The 20,879-nt window shown below is 35.1% G+C and overlaps 1 protein-coding gene across 5 annotated transcripts in view; it reads right to left on the bottom strand.

Annotated features, from left to right (window-relative positions):
- The window catches only part of LOC119078838 (stress-activated protein kinase JNK), a 54,685-nt gene that overhangs the window by 31,740 nt on the left and 2,066 nt on the right, over nucleotides 1–20,879 (bottom strand). Inside the window, exon 1 of one of the 5 annotated variants that reach the window (XM_037186541.1) lies at nucleotides 5,973–6,393. The exons of the other annotated variants lie outside the window; for them this stretch is intronic. The gene's annotated coding sequence lies outside the window, so the exon portion shown is untranslated. Of the gene's footprint in view, nucleotides 1–5,972; nucleotides 6,394–20,879 lie in introns of those variants that run through there. 5 annotated transcript variants of the gene reach the window in all.

The following is a 20,879-nucleotide window of genomic DNA, read 5'->3' as shown; positions in this document are numbered from 1 at the left end:
TATACACACATGTGTTAATCTACGAGTTTCGACAATGTCAAACGAGTTTGAAAGACGACATTTCGCATGAATGTTCTTTTGGGAATTATGGTAACCGTTTGTCATTAATCTTTGTAATGTTCAACGATAGATATGCTCATAGACTCGTGCACACAAAGAAGCTAAGTCATAATTTAGTCCTCTACAATTATGTCGAAATTCTTTACCGTTTTGTAATGTACAGTGCACGATATGAGTTTTCACCTTGCATTTTAACATGCTTCTGGCTCACACAGAAGTCCGATAGCCGAAGGAATTTAAAGTAACGAAACACAAAAAAAAGTTGTGGAAAAACAGCAACATAAAATGTAGTTTTTATAGATCGTAAACATGCAATCTAAGTGACGCTCGTCGAGAATTAGAGCACAATGACTTGCTGATATAGGGATGGAGGAGTTTATGTTCATTTCACATACAAAATAAATGGATTTCAGGTCTCCAATAGAGTTTAGAACGTTAAAATTTCACCGTAAATTATACGACATGGGCTTTGTCTGTGGATGGTATTTTCATGTGGGATCAGGATTTCAAGCAAAGTTTAAAATAATTGGTAGAAAACTGTCTGTCAAAAACGTTCAGCTTCAGACAAGTGTATGTAATAGTAAGTTGAAAATAAATTTACTTTCCATCATCGTCGTAATGAAATATGAAGTGGAAACGAGAGCTTACGCTTTTATGAACTTGTCGTATTTCGGGCGTAATTTTAATCATTTTAATGGCATGAAAAACAATTATCCCTCAGATATTTGGAAAGGTAGAAGTTTAACGGATGGATAAGTCTACATTAAATATTTCAACTTTACCTTAGCGAGTCCTGATTTCTCAGTAGGTTTTACGGATATAAATTCGGAAAAACAATCAAGCCTTTAGATGATGGCGCATTTATAAAAATTGCAGGAAACAGGAAAGAAAATCGATTTTGTTGAATAAAAGATTGTTTGTCAACTGTGGATGCTTTAGATCGAGTTTACATGATATTCTTGGCTGAGATGGTTATATTTGACCTTATTCCTTAGTCAATTATGGATAAATACGAAGAAACCAATTCCGCAAATAGAAAGATTGATAAGTTTACCAAGTTTGAACATGGCAGGAGGTCTACAACAGTTATATCATACTCTGGTGTCCCCAAAAATTGTAAAGAAAAGTACACACAATGGATTCCAAAAATTTCAATTAACTTTTCCCCATATTGTGTGCACAAAACGTGCCTTCAACATGCTTTCAGCAATCCAAGCGAAACCGGTGCGAACTCGCCTGGTGATGGTACTTTTGTGGTTTTTAATGTAACCCTGAATTTTACCTTAATTGGTTTATAATATATACAAAAGCCGTATTGTACGTTGTAATGGTTTACAATGTACATTCAACGAAAATGTTTAGGTGTACACTGTACAGGGTAAATGTGTGTTCTACCGTTGTGCATCAGCATAGAGCGCAATAAACGATTCTGCCTTTGAATGCAACGGGTTTATTAAAACAATGTGAAAATTGGTACTGAAAACGTAATGATGCAGAACATTGTCATTTTGTCAGTCTAATATTTGCTGTGGTTTCATGTAAACGAAATTTCTACATTGAGAAAATTGTAGTGTAAAATGCAAATTAAGAAATATTGTCAATTTGGGTTATACGTCGTATTTAAAGCGAGCGATTCCGGACAATTGGACTCGTGTTTCCATGCACACCATTATTAAATAGATTACAACTCGGAACAGTTCTTGGAATTGTTCATACGCTTTTTCAAAGCGCACGACGTTGGCTGAAACTGTCAGTAGGACAATTTTAGGTTAAGCTATCAGATTAAATCTTGCAAATCCAGCAACCATTTTTAGGAAAATATTTTTCTGAATTTGCTTGAATTTTCTAAATTTTTAACGTAAACTAGGAAAAATCTAGGAAAATGTGGGAAAATTCAAGAAAATATTGGAAAATGATTTTATGTACGAGAATACCTCCGAGATACCTCCTAAAAGCCATATCCTTCGAATTCGCCTTCACTCCCTTTGAAAAGACGCCTGCATTTATTTATAAAAATTGATCTGTTCCGATCGATACAAGATATAACGTTGTTGTGCTACAGTCGGCAACTTTGAAATAAATAGCGCATTCTGTTTCAGCAGTTTGTCGGCTGATCCACTCCTTCGAAACTAGAGTGTTTTTACCTCTTCAAACAGTTTTACCACTGACACCACACGGAGTGTGTGTAACTGTTTAATCGCATTTTAAGTGGATCAGCTGAAAAACAGCTGTATGCTTTCCTACGGGGAAAAAATTATAAGAAAACAAGAAAGAGCCGAGAGCTACGTGTGAAGCTGTTCCTCGGTTCGGCTGTTCGGCAGATTGTATGAAAGAAATATTTGATAGGCAGCCAGTAGATAGATACCTGTTAGTAATGCAGTTGTATCATATTTTGAATGTAGCGGCTCTTTGCTTAGCGCTAAATAATAACGATGGATTATTTAACAATATGAGTTCTATAAAACGGAATCGAAACCATTTGCTTTTCGTCGAAATATGAACCATGCTTCATGGAAGCAACTCAACCTAAATATTTGGGTATTTGCCTCAAATATTTGTTGTTGTAATCGATTTTTAGTTGGATTGTGTGACCGTTAATGCCGGACAATAAACGTTTAATTTGTTTACCCACATTAAAACATTATAAAACGCGTACGGAAAAACTAATTTCAACGCCCTTTGACTTTATCCCGAAATCCTAGAAACGTGTGCGCTTTGTTTGAAATATAATCAACCATTTTACGGTACATATACCGAAATAAATGACCGAAACGCCAGTCACACCAAAACGAAAGATAATCAACGCCAAAAATACATAGGAAAAATGGGAACGATGTCCTTCGCCGCCCAGTTTTACACCCTTGTTACACATAATATAAATTAAGTAATCAAATCATTTTATCTAAATTTGTTTTTTATTCAAAATCATGGTGGATCTGCTCATTGCCATTTGTTATTTAGCATGGAGATTCTGATGGCGGTTGTCAGACAAAATTTTATATATGAAATGTGAGAAGAAAAAAAAACATTTTTGCATAAAATATGTTAATAAAAGATAGGAAAAATTACGAGAAACGTAAGCCAATCTTAATGCTGACACACTGTGTGCTCCAGCAGCGCTGCTATTCACCATTCTTGACTGGACAAAGATGAATGATGAATTGCGTTAGATTGTGGCGTAGATTTTTTTTCCTTCTCCATTTAATTAAATTGAATAACAAGACGGAAAATAAAGCAAAATGAAAATATGTTTCGATGTGTGTGACTTCCATTCAAAAGAAAATCTGCGTTGGCATTAAAATACTTAGGAAGTCGCAACGTTAAGCTTTAATGGCGTAATTTTTCATGGTAAAAAATAGGACAGAAGAATGGGTCGTAAATTTTGGGAGAGATTTTCGTAGTACTGAATGGAATTATAATCAAATTTTATGCGATTAAGAAACCTCTCTGTGGAAACAAGTTTTAGTTGTGTGCGGTTGAAAATGTAAGAAAGGAAGGAGTGAATGTACGTAGGAAAACTTTTTGGTTAAAGAAATCCGGGGTGTAATTAAGTTGCGACACGTTTTCTGGCTGTTTCTAGCTGTTCGCTTTCAATTAATATTTTATTAATCAATCAGTACTCGTGCTGTATTAATGACTTTTTCATAAAGGCGGCTCCGTTAATTTCTACATAAATCAAGGAAAATTTAATTTGGTTTCCACGTCGGTGACTACGTGTCGAATGTACATAATTCTCGTATACCTACCAACGTACACCAATCCAAAACTCTAACAACAGCTTAAGTTTTTTTTAGAATCTATTTTTATTACTTAATTCGATTGCCATATTTAGCTGTCAAACGTCATATTATGGTCTCTGCAATATGTTTCAATGCTGGTTGACGCAATTGAAAAATTGATGTATCAATGTCATCGAAATATCTTATCAAATTTTAAGCCTAGCGTAGTAACGTATGTGAACGTCAAAATGCCTTCTGCATAAATAACAGAACATCCCGATGGGGTGATAAATACAAGAAATCTTATTCACAACGTAGGCGAGAAAATAGTCTATTTCTCACCTCAACTGAGACTTCGGGAGATTTTGTTGTGAAAAACATTGACCTCTGGAAAAAAAAAGTTGAAAATTACACTTTTTTGGGTGACTTGTGACCCTGTCTACGTTCTGACCAACAATACATTCGAAAAGAAATTTCCAACTTTGATTCACTTGGTGAACGAATAACTATTGTACTCAAAAGAAAATCTTCAAATTCGTTTAAAATCCTAAAAAAAATCCTTAAAAATCTCCGAAAATCAAAGGGAAATTCAAAATGTCGAAAAAGTCCTTTCGAATCCAAAAAAATCCTCAGAAATCCTTGGAGGATTTTCTTGTACAAAATCCTTTTGCAATCAAAATGCACGATGTTCTGCCGCTCGGAAACATCCTTTCACTCGGAAAAACTTATTTTTGATATCCTTTGATCATGATACACGTCCAGAGACGATTTATTTAATTAAATGTGTGAGCGTGGTATAATAGAGGTGTGGTCGTATGTGGTTAAGAGTCTAGAAATAAGTTAATAAAGGGAAAACCAACAGGTAATAATGTTTCTGTCTTATCATTTCTTTCTAAAGAATGTGTTGTACCATACGGGGTACAGCAAAAACCATCATGACCGCTTTGTTTCGCTCTTTAACTAACATAATCATCTTTCTTAGAAATACGGATGTGTATGGGTTGGGTAACAAGTTAGAAATAATTTTGCGTGGGCATAGAATTTGACTAAAATTTCTGTTTTGGACTTTTGTATGACAAAAGTTCAAGAGTTTTTTTTTCTTTAGACTTTAGCGACTCAGACGTCAGACAAAAGTTTCATTGTTTTCCAATTTGATAGAATCCACCCCAACCTCTACCAATTGTCGAGTGATTATGCCAAATTAATGGAACCGCACAACGAACTGAGGCAATGTTGAGATAACATGTTCAGGTTCACATTGAACTCCAACATTATTATTGCAGGCAATTACAAGTCGCGTTTTAAACTTTCTACTAAATTATAAGGGGGTTAATCAATTGGTGTGGGTAACTCAATCGTCAGTGTCTGCCATAACACGACATTACAGAATGTTAGAAAATCATACCGACATGGAACGATATACCATATATATACGAAAATATGTTACCCTTATTATGGTGTATGTGCATGCACACACCATGTACATATATATAATACCCAACCGGTATCATTAGTTCTAATAAAAAATGGTAAAGCAAACGGACCGTGGAAAATGTGTAATCATATTGAAATAATAAAAGGTGTGTCGCAGTCGCACCACATAAAAAAGCAAACAAACCTGAGAAGATTATAACATTGTGTGGCTTTCGGTTACACATGAAAATGATTATAAATGTGGAAAAAAAAGTTGGATCTTCATTTGGGCTACCTAAATTCATATAAAGGAAAAAATAATCTCCAAGCTGGTAGAACATAAGCTTGCACTGCATTAGTTCTGTACGACGAACAGAAAAAAATAGACGGAAAAAATAAAGGAATTTTGTTGGCAACCCGATGTGTGTATATGTGTGTGGTGGAGAGGTTTTCTTTTTGTACATTTGAAATGATATGTTCATTCAGCACCTTGAGCTGAAATATATTTTTTTTCTTCGGTAAAGTGAGGTGAAAGGAAAACGAATGTTAATTTGCGCATACCATCCATTCACTGCCAAATGATATTATTTCATTTTTATTATTAAATTTAAGAGGGTGGTTTATGAAGAACATAAAAACAGGCGATTGAATATCAGACGCGAAAAAAAACTCGAAAACATTTAGCTTCCAGAAATACAAATGACAATGGAAGAATGAGGCGATAAAGTACAAAGGAAAGACATTTTCATCGATAAAAGAAAAATCTGTAAAAATGCTTACAATGTCGATAATCTTATATGTTCGTCGTCACAAGTTCCTTTTGCTACGGTATAGTACAAATTTATGTCAAGTACACTTCACACAATTTTCTTTTTATGTATATTCGGAAGTCCGTTGAATAGCTTGGAATGAATTTTTTCCTTTTTTTTTAGTTTTTTCTCTTTTTTGCACTTGAAAAGTTAATCACGTTTCGGTTACATAAGAAACTAAAACTAAATCGAACGGCCTTTTTACCACAGAAATACACAATTCAATAATGGACACAGAACAATTCTTGACTGTTTGCTTCAACAAAGAAATATTTTCGCAGAAAAGCTAAGAACCACAAAAGAAATCACCAAAATTTCTATATCAGAAACCGTGAAATGCGGACCGACCAATTTTAAGCAGCCGGATAGCGGCAAATTCAGAGCTACACAACATTCCAATCGAGAATTTCCATACAAATTTTCGCTGTGATATACGTACCCATTCAACGCAAGAGACAGAGAGAATCGACTCTCCAATACGCTCTCACCGGAAAAACACACAAAGAAAATATCAACCCCATGTATCGGTGTACATAAATCTCATCGCAACACACATAAAAGCGAATACGAAAAAGGGGGTGACTCTCTGTATGACTATAGATTATATATGACGACAATGGCGCTGACGACGCGTCGAAATATTTTCATTGTAGAGCGTTTTAAATTAGGAGAATCAGCTATGACGTCAAGCACTGAGAGGCGAGAATAGAGTTTGGTGTATAACATGGCATGATATGTTATTTAAGACATTGTGGGTATAGGTTGAATTTGGACAGAATATGAATTGAATGCAAAATTCAGAGAATATGGACAAACGAGAGCGAAAATATTCGATCGATTATAATATTTTGAAATTAGTTTTGTGCTTTAAAAGCACTTAAATAACATCCATATATAATCTGTTTGTGAAACTCTCGTGTAAGCCGACAATGTTGTTTTTATGTTTATGAAATGTATTTATACGTGCGGGAGGGTTGAATTTATGTATAGCACACATATATAACGTCTCATGTAATGTATCACAGAGGGATAAATATGTGTGCCTTAAGTATAACATGCAAAGACATTTTCAAAGATAAAATGTTTGGAGTATGATTTCCTCTTTGCACAACTGACTGACTATCCGGCTCTTAATAACTTCAATTTAGTAACCCATTTGGTGGAGCAATTTTGTTATTATACATATAATGCAGACAGCGAAGGAATGGAACGACAGGGTTTCAACATTCTCCATTGATACATTGGGGGGTGGGTCGGAGTAGCATAGGCATTACTGGCACGATTATAATTCCGAAAACTTTATTCAAATTGAAAATACTTTTTTAATCAACTATCAAATTGATATTAGACGGATTGTAGATGCGAAAAAAAAAGTTTTGTTTCTGAGAAATGGTTTTAGTTTTCCCCGTTCCCGAGTTCTTTTATTGCTTGTGGCTTTATGCCAGAAAGTATTCTATGAAATATGAAGATATTTTCCGATGAATGGTTGTATGTATTGCGTGCTCCATTTTATAATAAACCGAAATCCGTATAACGAGACCTTTTCAGCAGGCTGTGTGTAGACCATGTACCATGTATCCACATGACGCCTTGCTGTTTATGTAAAATTTGGAATACTTTTTTCTTTGAGTCGCAAAACAAAGAGATTTATTACTTCCCATGCAGGAGAATAGCACAGGTCTAATAAATCTACAGTTATGACACTTTTGAACTACTTAATGTTACATAAATCTTTCACACTCAAGCAACCTATCGTTCGGTTCACGTGTTTTAAAGGTCATGAATTAAAATTGTAACGCCTTTTGCATACATTATTACTCAAAGGGTAGTGAAGTCAACCCGATTTCTGACATAAAACGTGCTCTGTTATCAAAGAGTTACACGCGGTGATTATATATCCGACAACTGTGGACTAGTATATGATCGCTAACTCAACTATTAACTTCTGAAGCAGCGTGCACGGTAAAAGTTGGTTGGGAACGAAGTTATAGAAAATGTAAACTTCCCTTTGATGTTTTCTTTTTATGGAAAGTCCCAAAGTAAGATTTAGCTGTTACGGAATATTCAAAAGATTGAGAACGCGATGCAAGAGTTTTGAGCAAAAGTTTTCAGTTTGGTTCTTTTTCCTATTAGCTGGCTCAATCCAACGAAAACCCACACACAATGATTTTGCCTCGTTTACCTCATATCAAGGACATTGGTAGTCTAAATCATTTAGTTCTGGTTAACATCAACCTGATCTTAACTGGAAACCGAACGTAAGAACCTGCCCTGATTTGAATCGGGTTTTCTCAGGTTATTTTCAGGTCAAACCGAAAATTCCTGGCGTGGCCTTGACCTGAAGTTACCAGACTTGAAATAAAAATTTCTGGTTCAGGTTCACGACCTGATTCAAATAGGGTTTCCCATATTATAACCTGACCAGTTGCGAGCATTGTGCTTTATTGTTTGCTATACTATGAGAGAAGCGCCATTTTTAAGGAACAGCTGGTCCCAGTTGAGACAAAGTCTCGTTTGTTTCCGATTATTTCCTTCTGAAATGAAAACCTGGCCTGATTCGAATCAGGGTTTCTCAAGTCATGTTCAGGTCAAACCGAAAATTTCAGGTCAACCTGAATTTGGCCGGGACCTAACCTGAAGTTACCGGACCAGAAATAAAAATTTCGAATCAGGTTTTCTCATATACAAGTTGAGGACAGGTCCTGTCCTGAAGCTGACTTGTTGTGATCATTGCTTTATTGTTTACTATACTAGGAGAGAAGTGTCATTTTTAAGGAACAGCTGGTGTATCTTCGTAGAGTTGCCGAATATTTACTGTAATGGAACATTTCTTTGGGATAGAAATGAGGGACCGTTTACTGTCCACATAACCTTTCACGACTATAGTATTCTAATAACACATAAGTCCAAACTGATCACCATTCACAACAGAAACCCAAACATCAAGACAGAAAGCGATTTTTCTTTCCTTGATTGAATTTCCTACGAATTTCCTCTTTTTCTTACTCAAATGTTCAACAAATTGAGGTAATAAAAGGTATCACTGTAAACCGTTTATCGACCGGCAATAGAATCAAATTCGGATTGAATTGAATTGATCAAAACCAAGAACATTCGATTGGAATAGCTCTCGTATCACATCCAACACATAATATAAAAATTGGTTGTCAAGTTTTCCACAATCTTCAAGTATATATTTTCGCTTAAAAATCATTAAAAGTAAACCTTCCCGTCATATCGGTGCAATTGAATTGCTTTCATAAAATGTTACATTTTTGTTCGACGTTTCGTCTGCACACAAGCAAGACATTTATTTCCAATTTTCTTCATCCTCATATATAATATACATCCAATCCATGTAATAATGTTAATATTAATATTTTAAGAGCACTTTAACCGTCCAAAAGGGATATCGATTTCCATTGATATTGACAAACACATATCGAACAGACTTGACATTTATGTATACAGAAAAGAGTTTTCTGCGAGATTTCGATGGTTAGCTCTGATAAGTTTGAATGAGAATGTCTATTCCCAAATGGTAGAAAAGGTTAACACTATCATCATAACCATCACTATGTAACATTTACAATAATCGATCGATATAAAATGCTTGTTTGCTGTATCCTATCGAGGATTGCCTGGATACTTAAAATGTTTTCTTTCGGTTTCGGATTTGATAAAATAGTCAAACCGGTCTTATGGATTATGTTAAATTATATTCATGCGAATCGTGATTGTATTACATTGTGTCAATAACGATTGTTTCAGCACACACTACGCAGTTCCAGTTATACAATTGGAATAATTTGCTTGTTAGTATGGAGATAAAATGATAATATTTTATCGACAATGAAAAGGAAATGTTGTGAGCTATGTGGAGCGTGTAGTAAAGTGCTTTGTTTTGTGGTAAGAAAATATACCGTCGTGATTCTATTGATGAAGACAACGCTGATATGATATATGATATATGATATATGGAAAAACAGATTGATAGTCATCTGTCTCCATCTATATGTATCCGAATATTGTGCTGCATGATCTGTTGATGAGATTAAAATTTTATCACATACGCGCGATGTTCGGATGTCAAAATTACTTAACTAGAAGAATAATTCAAAAATTACACTTCAGTTCTAAGTTGTTGTCTCGTTTTCGCTTATGTGATAAAATAGAGTACACACTTGTCACTATCAGTCTCGGCAAGCCTCGACTTCTTCGTGACAAGTGTGTAATATATATTAATGCCCAAGGGGATTACTACCAGATAGTAATTCTTAAGGGATTATGTTTTTATGTAGCTAGAAGGAATCGAAGAAATATAATTCTTTCAGGGCAGGGATTAATTTGGGAATAATCAATGATATTAGGGTTTCAGAGATGATAACGTAGCAAAATTAAAGGTAATTTTTGTTTAGATTTTCTGGGCATTCAGATTTCAGAAAGTTTTGAGAATGGTTCTAAATTCAGTTCAAAATTATCACTTTCTCATAAAAGCAAGACGAAATCCTTTGGAATGCATAATGATTTAGAGAATTAAGAGAATGTTTAGTTTTACACGGTGTGGTTGAACAAAGTCTAATCAAAGTCTCCTGATCGACCTAAAGAAAGAAAGAAGTCCGCGTGCGGTCTTTGAGATAAAATCAATTTTATGTAGTGGCGTTGTTGTAGCATGCGCAGATATTAATGTAGGGCACCAGAACAAGGATTTTTAGGTATCTATATCCTTGTTCTGCCGCCCTACATTCATATCTGGACCCGGCATGCTCAACATCCGCCATTGTAACACCTTCAGTTTTCCTCTAAGTCTAACTTTTAGTCCTCCTTCTGGACGCAGAACGCGACTTTCAGACCAATGGTATAGCATTTCAGAAACAGGGAGCCAGTCCAACTAAAACATACTATACCGCCTTTCCAGAAGAGTCGACACAATTTTTGTTGTGGCCTAGTGATGCTTAAAGTAAAGTTGATAAAAAACATAGCACGTAGCATGGAATGATCGGTATCGTTGGAAAACTAGTGACATCAGCTACCCGACACACAAACAAAAACAGAAAATAATGTTTGATCCGGATCTGTTAAAATGACATAAACTTTCACTTTCAATTTATCTCAAAAACCGCCCGCCGACTTTTTTCTTTCTTTAGGCCTAAAATGATCAAGAGATCATCACCAATAGTAATTAGGGAAAAAAATACTTTGCAATTGTTGCAATTACTTTTTTAATTAGACTTTGTTCAACCGCACCGTGTTTAGTTGATGGTTTACACGGTTTTTGTTCTTGTTATATAAATTTCTTCAAAAAACCTATTCTTTGGTTTTGAAAACAAAAAATTCTCTGCTGGTAGTAAGTATGATCCTTCTGTCTTGCAATTTGAATTTCTACATAAATGCATTTCTAATCCCACGTGGAAATAATGTCTTTGGATCGTCGTAACTACAATCAAATCTCGTCATCTCTCATTCCTGATTTTGAACTAAGGCATCGAAAGATTAAAATTTAATCACTCTAGCACCTAATGATATGGGTTTAAATCAAATCTAGAGGGAATTAAATTTTAATACCGAAACAGATTCTGTTGCGTCCTGTTAATTCTTAAAAGATTACAATTTTCCACATTTTCCAAAAATTAACTTTGGGTAAATTAGGGAAAATTAGAGAAAATACGGAAAAAGTTTTTCCTATAAATAGCACCTAGGTGAGAGTGTTTTGATCCGAAATGTTTTTAGTTTTGTAAAATTTCGATTGAAGAAACTTTGAATTTAACCGTCTCTCTTAAACGCGCAGAACTTTAACGTTGAAATTTTGTTTGAAATAACTATCGCCAAACTATCGCGTTATCCATAACAGATGTTAATTTCGTGTAACATTCTTCCACTTATAATTCAAACGAATCCAAATTTCCTTGATTTAAATTTTCGGTTAACTACTGAATGGTTAGTAGATAATATGTCGCAACTGAGGCAAAAAAAAAAACTTTCTCTTTTGTACACAACAAACCTGACATTAGCAAAAATCGATATCCAACCACGAAAAGCATATTATCAAAACAATGTTGGACTTGCATGTGTACCGTGTGGCGATAGTATCAAATATAAAAATACTAAACGACTTTTGTCGGTGTTTAATGACTTCGTGTTCAACAAACTGGTTGGAAATATGAAACGGGCTATAATTTTGGGACAAAGAATTTGAAGAATTTACCCTAGTGAAAATGTTCTCTGGCATTCAACGTACAGCATTGATTATAGTATTTATAAGAGTTAAAAACTTGTCGTTTCCGTGTTTTAAACACTTCCGTTTGTCTTCATTAACTTTAGTTTTCCAATGGAGTATCTGACTCCATGAGAGTAAGTTACAATAAATTGTGTGAGTAGAAAATCCCGGGTCTCAACTCGTTCAGTCCAATTTAATCTTTTTAAGCACTCTCTCAGAAAGTCAATCGCCGTAGCTTAAAATTACAAATTAATAATTTTGTAATCAGGCAAATTGAATAAAAAAAGGACAAAACCAATCTAATTTCATAAGCCAGAAATATCAATAAAAAATGTTCATTTCAGTTGCTCCAAAAATAGACAACGAACTTTTTTTGTGGTGAAAATGGTTCGCTGCAAAAGTACACACGCTGTATTATAAGATATACACAATGGAATACAGTACCACCGCGGCAAGGGCAACAATGCCGAATTGTTAATGTGGTTTAATGCTTCGTACCTTCTTCTGTACATGTACATAGAGTCGGAATCAAATGTTTTAATTTTGCATTTCGATTTAATTTTAGATTCCTTTTTACCCAATGGGGATTTGCATCTATAAATAAATTGGAAATACTAAGAACGAAATTTCCACGAAAAAACACAACAGAGAATCAATTTTCCACGTTCGCATAGTCGTTAATTCGTACAGGCTTAAAAAATAATTGAGCAAATAAAACCCACGTTCGTACGGTCTTGAGAATCTCAAGTTGTGTTTATCAATTAATCACAAAAAAACGTTTGGTTTTTGTATATGAAACAAAAAATGTTTACTCAGACGGAAACAGAGAAACTGTGCAGGACCTCGTTTCGTTTCTTCCCTCTCAGGGCTTATTTTTGGAGAATTTTATTTCTGAAAAATCCGGAAAGATTTCCGAAAAATACGGAAATGGCTTCTAGAAATTAGGAAAGAATTCTCAAAAATTCGAAAACGGTTTTGAAAAATTTGAAAAGAGTTCCAAAGAAATACGGATAGAGATCTGAAAAGTTATGGAGATAGTTACTAAAAATTCGGAAAGAGTTCCAAAAATTCGGAAATAGTTACAGAAAATTCGGAAAGAGTTCTGAAAAACGTTGAAAGAGTTCCGAAAAATTCGAAGAGTTACCAAAAATTCAAAGAGTTCAGAAAAATACGGAAAGAGTTCAGAAAAATACGGAAAGAGTTCAGAAAAATAGGGAAAGAGTTCCCAAAAATTCGGAAAGAGTTCCGAAAATTCGTAAACAGTTCCGAAAAATACGGAAAGAGTGAAAGAGTTACTCAGAATTCAGAAAGATTTAAAGTCGGAGCATTATAATTTGATCGATTCTACTCATTTAATTCATTTTTAAATAATTGTAGTTTTCGAAGAAATCATTTCGAAAACATTACAGTATAAAAGCTTAGACACGTGCATTTGAACGGATTACCCGCAGGTATACCGCGAGTAAACAGCTCTAATGCGCATGTGTAAGCTTTTATACTGTAATGTTTTCGAAATGATTTCTTCGAAAACTACAATTATTTAAAAATGAATTGAATCGATCAAATTATAATGCTTCGACTGCACTAAAAATTCGGAAGAGTTACTAAAAATTCGGAAATAGTTACTAAAAATTCTTAGAGTTCCCGAAAATTCGGAAAGAGTTTCCGAAAATTCGGAAAGAATTACTGAAAATACGGTTATCGTTTCCAAAAATTCGAAGAGTTCCAAAAAATTCGGAAATAGTTACAGAAAATTCGGAAAGAGTTTCGAAAAAAGCTGAAAGAGTTCCCAAAAATTCAAAGAATTCAGAAAAATACGGAAAGAGTTCAGAAATATAGGGAAAGTGTTCACAAAAATTCGGAAAAGAGTTCCCTAAAAATCGGACAGAGTTTTTCGGAATTTTTTGAAACTTTACATAATTTTCCGAATTTTTCTAAATTAAAATTCCAAAAAATAGTCCCTGTTCCCTTTCCCTTGCAGATCGAAAATATATATAAATTTTGCGTTAAAGCTGAAATCTCAACATTTTTTGGTTCGATATTCTGTTTTATATACCCAAAAAACAACATTTACGTAAGCTTCGGTTTTCAATTACGATTCAACTCATTCCCCTCCATTTAAAAATTGATCTGCCACACAGCCCAAAACATATCTAAAACTAATCCGTATATGAAAAAAGTTTTCCTTGATCCTAACGAAATCTGCTCAACATTTAAACACATTCCGACCGAGCATATTCTATCACATGGATAAAATCTGCTGTGGTGTAATCTCAGCACAAAAAAGGAGTCAAAAGCAACGGTTGAACTTTTTTTTATATTTTAACAAAATCCCTTCAGTGATATGGTTCTGATATTAAAGTTATTTTCGCACTGTACGACCACATAAACATAATAAGCCCAAGGGATGGCTTCGTAGGCAGAAAATGTTAGGTGCCTGCTTACTTTGAATATAATACACTTCGTTCTTTTCCTGTATATACTAACTATGACGGGAAAAAAACACACAAAATAAACACGAACACAACATTGATGCCTTTATAATGGGATAGAGAGAGCGTAATAATAATAATAATAAACCAACAAACAACACAAAATATTCCAATTTTTTTGCGGTTTATTTCATACAATTTCATAGAAAATCCCCCCATTAAATTAATTGATTTTCTACGTCAGATGGTCTCTTCAAAAACATACGACAATCGGGTATATTTTGAACAAAAACTAATGGAATCTGAACACAGCGAAAATATAAATTTTTTTGTCGTCGATGTGCTTTCCGTTGTGATTAATGGACATCTTACCAATGAAAAAAAAATCTATCCAAACGGTCAGCGACAGTGAATAAATGGGTTAATATAAGTAAGAAAGGCAGACAGTGTCATTGGAATTATCTCAGTGAAAAATGAAAAGCTCCGAGTGATTCAATACGACAACAGAAAAAGTCGAAATGAAAGAAAATTGTTCTCTCCCCTGAATGCATATCTGGATCCATGCTGTTCCAACATACACACACAATACGGAAAACTATATAGAAAAAGGCAAGGGTGGCAGAGAGATCAATAACGAAACCACGCCTTTATCGCTCGCATCGCAATTATGGGGATACATGAGTTGTGTATAGGTCTCGCATAACCGTTTGCAACGCAGTATATTTTCGATATAATAGAAGAAGTAGAAGCGGCAGTAGAGGAAACAGAAAAATGATTTCCAAAACGTTTTGTTCATCGTTAGAGATATATCAAAGGAGACGAGGAACGTTAGTTTGAAAAGCTCTAGAGAAAAGTATGGGAAAAACAAAACTCGTATCTTTCCAGCCTATACAGAAAGTGTAGAGATTTTAACCCGAACAATGCCGGAAAAACTATACAATTTGCCGCAGAATGTTCGAAAATATGAAAATTGTAACTGTGTGTATAATGTAGAGGTAGATTGTATGCCATTAGTTGTGTGCACACAGTATAAAACAGATGATATCCCCAATGGACTTGCGTCAGTGTATACACCTCTCCACAATTTTTGGAAGGATATATTTTCCTCTCATGTGCTTCGGCGATTATGTAATTGTTTGTGGTAACCGGTATTAGGAGATCAATTTTGAATGAAAATGCTGAAAAGCTTTACTTACACATACACACACTTACACAGAAGCCGGAAAATGATGGAATAAATTCGGCAACGGTGCAAGGGTAAATATAATAATACATAAAAGGACCGTCGTCGTACATAAAACGGAGATATATTCCACAAAAGGACTTAAAAATAATAATATCTGCAAGCAATCATGTGTTCATTCAAGTAGAGTAGAAAATTGTGTGTATATTCATAGGGGGTTAATTATGTATTTTCCGTACACACACCGGTGGTATAGTTATATTACGAAGTTGAATGTTGTTATATAGTACGCACACCGAAAAAAACACCGGGTAAAAGTTCTAAGCACAAAATATTTTTGCATATTATGCGAGCTGTGAATTTTGTGAAAGTTGAATGGTGTCGTCGTGGTACATTTTACCTCAAGAAGACGACAAGTGTCAGTTATGTGGTACTTCAATAGCTCCCGTACTCACGTAATATAACGGAGGCAAATATGCATCATCTGTATAATGGAGATATCTATCTCGCATGTACACAGTGGTTTATTGGAATTCGTTGTTTTGTTTATTCAAAGGTTATCTCTTCACACAGCACCCAATAAGTGTACGGGCGGTGTGTGCACACTAATGTAACAATTATTAATATATATAAGAGTGGCTGGTTGCACTCCAATTCTGAATCACACACATGAATATTTATTGCGTTATACATCCTATATTGTACGGCATGGCAGCCAGGGATTATGCAAAAATTTTGTGTGTTGGCCAAACAAAGCCACGTAATTCAGGTGTAGAAATTGTGTCTCACATTGGGGGATTTGCTTGTGCATAAATTTTATACAAATGAGAAGATAAGAGGAATTGGATTGCGTTTCTGCAATTAACATCGTTCTGCTTTCGTTACCGGTTACAGCAATATTATATAGACTCTTGTCGTGAGACACACAGTGTTCGTTACACACAAGAGATTTATTGAAGTGGATTTTATGGTTTTTAATGGTTGCCGGAGGGTGATTTTTCTTCATTATATCTTTATAATATTTCTGCCGGTTTTTTGAAGATTTTGCGTTTTATATCTCCTTCAATGATTTCGAGAGATGTACGAAGGGAGATAATGATGACAATAATTTTTTTACGACGCCAAACGTTTTCATTTCGTCGAGTGCAAACAATGCGAGGTATCCGATAACAATCAGTGTTTAAATTACGGGAACAAATTCTTACAGCGTTGAATAAGTTAAAAAGCAGGCGGGAGCTGTTGTAGTACAATTAGACATTTTTTTCGCTAATTTTTCTGACTTTCATTGGTATTCAAATTAGTTGCTGTCGAGTGTCATATTTGATTGGAAAGAAAATTGATTATTGGTTCTCCTTCTCCCTCCGGTGTGTGGAAGTCTTTATAAAAGCTCGTCGAGATTCCGATATTTGTAATAAGTAAATATCAACAACAAGCAGACCCGCCACCGACAATAACAACACTATAATGGACAGATTAGGTCCAGGTAGCTCAATCGGTAGAGCATAGGACTCATACCCAAAAGGTCCCGGGTTCGAATCCCGGTGCAACAATGCTTGCCTGGTTTTATTCTAATCACTTGATTAGTTTTCTAAATGGCTGTACGACCGTAACAAAGTTGCAAATTTTAAGAAGTCAAACATTTGATTTCTTCGCAACCATAGCGCCATATTGACATAATGTCAATGACACAATTCATAATATACAACATACTGTAGGACAAGCGCCATCTATGACTCGCATACTAGTGGCTTAGAGAATTCACAACATGTGGGACGTTTACACGGTCGATTTGTGAACTAACTGAGTCGGGAGAAAAATAGCAGTTCATACGATCAAGTGACTTATGCGATAGCACAACAGGCCTACCAGAGGCTTAGGTGCTGGGTTTAACCCCCTTCCCATCTAATCCTAATCCTATGATCAGCCGAACTTTTAGTCATCTGTCATGGACAGCCACGACAAAAATAAGCGACGAACTTTGATTAGTGCTGTCTTATACAGCGAAATTGATGTTCAAACAAATGAAGTAACAGATTTCCAATCAAACACCAGACAATACTTTAATCAAACGAAGAACAAGATTTAGTGAATATATCAGACCTATCATTTATTAAATGTTAAAATTCCAGTTAGATAAATACCTATTGATACACAGTGCAAACACCGCTAAAGGATTTCCATTAAAATTGTAACGGTGCCTTTCCATCAATAACCTATTCAATTTCGACAAATGACTGCTACAAACGCAGCTTTTACATTATAAAAACCTCAACAATTCAACCTCAACCTTAACAATACCAAATCGTTTTCAATTTCAATAAACTTTCACGAAAACCAGCCGTTCTTTTACATTTGTAACTTTGGAAATTCTGAATGCGATGCCGATGATATTGCAAAAAAAATTTATTAAATTTTACGAGATACACAAATGGAACGAAAATAATTTCAATACGAACGGCTTTTCGAGGTTCAGAGGTGGTTGCGAAAAGAAAAAGTTTGACGCAGAAAACGAAAGGTGTGCTAAAATTGAATGTGTTGTGTGTTATCAACGTAGTACTGACGTAGTTCAGTCGTGTGAAACTTTATTATCAATCGAAAGGAATGTAGAAAAACGAGAAACCAAGAACAAAGATACTGAAGACAGATTTCTTGGTCTAATCTGTTTTTGGGTAACTTTGTCTACATGAAACAGGAACAAAGTGTAAATGGAACACCAATGGAACGATGTAAAGCTCGGAATAGGTCGACCGCGGTCACAAATCAGTAATACCCGGTTTCAGGTCAAGTAGGTAATTTTATTAAACAAACCTGACCGGATCCGAGCCTGGTTTCAATCAAACCTGTCAGATCGGGTTTTAGGTAGCCCGAATTTTTCATACTAATTTTCGGGTAAATCTGTCAGATTTCAGATCAGGTTGGGCCTCATCACTATAATCAGGTTTCAGATAAAATCAGGTGTCAAGTCAGGTCGAAATTGATTGATCAAGATCAGGTATTTTCAGTTCAAGTCCAGAGTAAACTGACCTGTACCGATCTTTGATGCACGATACACGACAGTGTAGTTTCTTATGTGTCAGATAAAGGAATCTAAATCATTACTGTTATTAGTTTATCGTCTATCGTGCCGTGCGTACTTTTTACCACGCTACTCGATGCTACTATTAACTCACATTTTCAATGTATATCGAGGACATTGTTTGTCGTTTCAAATAACTGTAATACGATTCAAAGTAACGAAACGAAAATGTTTGTTTAGCTCTCTCCCCACAATTCATATTTTCGGTTACGTCACTGTCAACAACTGTTTCCTTGTCAGCAATTCATATTCAATCGCTTCGAAGACATTAAAATCGAAATAAAAATCGTGTCTGCTGTTTCGATGCTAACGCATTTCCGACACAGAAATCCTTATCCCACTACGCAGGGATTGAAAATGAGACGATTCACAGGTTCTGGGTGAAATGTTGCCAAATTTATTGCGACATAGCCTGTGCATATATGTATATGCATAATACCAACTCACAATCACATTTGGGAAAAGAAAAATAAATTCAAACAAATAAAACGGAGCCCATCCTTTATCATACCCGTACCACCATGTTAGCAACGTGCAGAAATTTATTCCACACCATAAACCACAATTTGATTAAGATAACAGCGCATAGCTACATATCTATATACAAGCATACATCCATACGGAAGAAGGCATTTAGATCCGAATCAAGACTCTCTTTTTCCCTTTAAAATACAATCAATCAATAAATGAAATGTTCTCGGAAATAAAAACGCACATAAAATCCACACGTACTCGGTCACGGTGCAAAACAACTCCCTTTTTTTCTTTAAATTTATTACATAACTTTGTTAAAGTCGATGTGCTGTATCGGGTGGATTGTATGCTCAAGACCATCTGAACCTAATGGGTCTTGTTGTCCTCAAAATTTCGTGACAATATGCCTTATATGCCATAACTTATACACACCATTTTCCATGGAATCGAATTTATGTTCTCCTGCTTTTCCTTTCGTTACAACAAAAGCTACAATGCGGAAGCTATCATTTCACACATATGCTTACTCTCAAAACAAAAAACCCTCTCACTAATTCGCGGTGTGTATAATGCCATCCAATGAAACAAAAAACATTCGAGTTTACATTTTGAAACAGTGGCCGGAAATTGCTTTACACTTTTTTGTTTTTCGGGTTGGGTGAAGTGAAGATGACTGTGTAAGTGTGTTCAATGTACAGTTTTATGTGCAGACAATTTTACACAAAATCCGAGACCGTTTATTCTGACACCGAAAGAAAAATGTAAATTTATTCGATCGCACACCTGAAAAGTTTGTCTTCATTTTGCGTTTCTGACTGGCGAAAGCGATTAGAAAGCAAACTTTGGGGGCAACCTTTATCGCTTAATTTTTGTTTCTGTTTCGCTTTGTATAATTAATGTGTAGTCAAATTGTTACCCCAGCCCCAAATTACTGAATTTATTCAAGTTCATTATCACATTCTCATTGTCACCGATAAAAATTAATTGGAAAATTATTCGAAAGTTAAGTAAATTCAGCAGACGTATCGTTTAATATAGAAATTCATGTAGGGTCTCCATTTCAGGCAATCAACGAAAGTTTAAGCCAGAAATGGGAGTTGAAACATCATTAACTTTGTTCACAAAGCTTTAAAATGTATCTGTGTTTTGCAAGAATGAACGAGACCTTTATTTGCTCACACTTATCGATGTTTGATGTTTGAAACGTACGTACCAAAAAGCAAACCCAATTCTACATCTTAAAAGAATGGTTTCTGCCACTGTTTCCATCTTACAGGCATTACATGCATCTTTCAATGCTTTGGATTCTCCCATGCACTTTAAAATTCCACATCTCTTCAGTTCTTGCGGACATAGAGGGAAAAGGAAGGCCTAACCTTCTAGAGATAGATACAGATAGAAACAGACTCCCGAATCCATTCGTTATCTTTTAGTCAAAAATAGTTTATTATGCCACCGAAGACAAATGCTTTTTTAGGCACATTGTGTGTCTAAAA

The sequence above is a fragment of the Bradysia coprophila genome, unplaced genomic scaffold, assembly GCF_014529535.1.
Source record: "Bradysia coprophila strain Holo2 unplaced genomic scaffold, BU_Bcop_v1 contig_297, whole genome shotgun sequence".
NCBI lineage: Eukaryota > Metazoa > Arthropoda > Insecta > Diptera > Sciaridae > Bradysia > Bradysia coprophila.
This window is presented reverse-complemented; position numbering and strand designations above follow the sequence as displayed.